This window comes from Chiloscyllium plagiosum, chromosome 25, assembly GCF_004010195.1.
Source record: "Chiloscyllium plagiosum isolate BGI_BamShark_2017 chromosome 25, ASM401019v2, whole genome shotgun sequence".
Classification (NCBI taxonomy): domain Eukaryota; kingdom Metazoa; phylum Chordata; class Chondrichthyes; order Orectolobiformes; family Hemiscylliidae; genus Chiloscyllium; species Chiloscyllium plagiosum.
This window is the reverse complement of record NC_057734.1, coordinates 23,171,826-23,174,378: the sequence shown is the minus strand read 5'-3', so window position 1 is coordinate 23,174,378 and position 2,553 is coordinate 23,171,826.

The following is a 2,553-nucleotide window of genomic DNA, read 5'->3' as shown; positions in this document are numbered from 1 at the left end:
TTAAGTTAGAGGAGGAGGGAGGGTGGGAGACACTACACGTGTAGTGTCTCGGGTTCCTTCTCCACTCAACTAACAATCACTTACCTTCCCAACCAGCTTTGCGCTCCGACTTCACTTCCACCCAGCTCCCACCGCTCTCTGCTGTGAAAAGACCGTTGGTGTCGAGGTAAGTTCTTAAATAACAATCACTTACCTTCCCAACCAGCTTTGCGCTCCGACTTCACTTCCGCCCAGCTCCTGCTGAGCTCTGCTGCAAATATCTCTCTTATCCTTAAAAAAGGAAAGAACCCAGAAGGTTGTGCAACATACAGACCAGTTTCCTTGCTAAATGTAGATTTTAAAATCCTCTCTAAAACTTTGGCATTGAGTCTAGAAAGGGTATTGCCACATATCATAAAGGAGGATCAGACGGGGTTTATTAAGGGCCGTAGATCATCCAATAATATCAGAAGGGTTTTGAATGTGATTCAAGCCTGCCATCAGGGAAAGATACCAGGAGTTATAGTCTCATTAGACGCGGAAAAGTCATTCGACAGGGTTGAATGGTCATATTTATTTTATACATTGGAAAGGTGTTTACCAAATGGGTCTCAACACTATAGTGATCCCAAGGCAGTTGTGATTACCACTGGATTAGGCTCGGATAGCTTCGGTGTGGATAGGGACTGCCGTCAGTGATGTCCCCTCTCGCCATTGTTATTTACGCTAATAATTGAACCACTAGCAGAAGCTATACGGGCTGACCCTAATATAACAGCCCCGAGGATTGGTACAGGTAAACATAAAATTACCCTTTATGCAGATGATGTTCTTCTATTTCTCAGTAATCCTTTGATGTCCGTGCCTCGCTTAATCCAAGTTATTAATACATTTAGTGTATTTTCAGGTTACAAAATTAATCTCTCAAAATCGGAGGCTATGCCAATGGGTGGTCTTGCTAGTATATCCCACTTATTGTACGGATCCCACTTTCCCTTTCGGTGGTTCCTGGAGGGTTTTTTTTTATTTAGGCATTTTTATTACCCCAGTGTTTGGTCAGTTATACAAGGCTAACTTTGTGCATTTACTGGAAAGGATAAGGCAGGACCTCCAGCGATGGGGAGACCTTCCAATTTCATGGCTGGGTAGAACAGCACTAATTAAAATGAATGTCCTGCCCCGTCTCCTATACCCTATGAGAATATTTCCGGTGATGCTGCCGAGGCTGGCACTGGGTAAATTATATGGCTGGTTGGGTTCCTTTATCTGGAATCATAGACGGCCCCTTATTAAGCTGAAGAAGCTACAGCTTCCACAGGCAAGGGGAGGATTGGATTTCCCAGATTTTAGGAAATATCAGTTAAGTTCCTTATTAAGTTACATAGCTGATTGTGGATCAAACAAGACCCAATCAATCTGGCTGGACATCGAGGCTTCTCAAGTAAAATGCCCACTTATTAACCTTTTATTTTCAGACAAGAGGAAAATCATTACGGATCACTATAATACTAAACACAATTAAAGCTTGGAATATAATGCGGAAAAATGAGGGCAACTCACATAAAACATCTCCCTATGCTCCGATAGTGGGAGCATGGGGATTTCAACCGGGGTTTACAGATGCCACTTTCAAACTCTGGAGATTCAGGGGTATCTCCTGTTTAGGGGACCTGTTTAAAGAAGGGGTCCTGTTGTCTTTTGAACAGCTGCGTCAGAAATTCGGATTACCTAATGAAGACCTCTTTCGATACTTGCAAATTCAAGATTACATACAGAAGAAGACTACGTTATTAGATAGTCTTTATAAATCAGATAGAGAATGTAGAGTGCTACGGCCAATGGGGGCATCTTCCGTCAGTACTACTTATCATTTACTACATGATGAAGTATCGGGAGATATGGACAATCTGCTTAAAATATGGGGTCAGGATTTGGGACTAGAATTCTCCATAGAAACGTGGAATGACATTTGGGAAAATGGCAGAGGAATCACCATCTGTAACAGAACTCAGGCTATCCAGCTGAAGATACTTCATAGGGCCCATATAGCACCGGATCGATTGGCAAAATGTCAGGCAGGAGCATCTCCAATGTGTCCCAAATATAAAATAGAGGTGGGCACTCTTGTACATTGCCTATGGGCCTGTCATAAGATCTGTAGATATTGGACTAAACTAGCAAGTGCTCTAACAGAAATCTTAAGAACAGAAATTAGAGTGGACCCTGTATCTCTCCTTTTGGGCTTTTTGAACTTACCCTCCCTGGATATGCACAGAAAGAGATTATTTTCTATTCTCTCTTTCTGTGCAAGGAAAAATATTTTGATAAACTGGGTGGCTGAGGGCCCCCCTGGACTTTCAAATTGGCACAGATTAATTATGGAATGTATTCCCCTTGACTTCCTTACAAATATGATGCACCAAAAGACCGAATTATTCCATAAAATATTAGATTAGATTACTTTTTTAGATTAGATTAGATTACTTACAGTGTGGAAACAGGCCCTTCGGCCCAACAAGTCCACACCGACCCGCCGAAGCGCAACCCACCCATACCCTTACATTTACCCCTTTA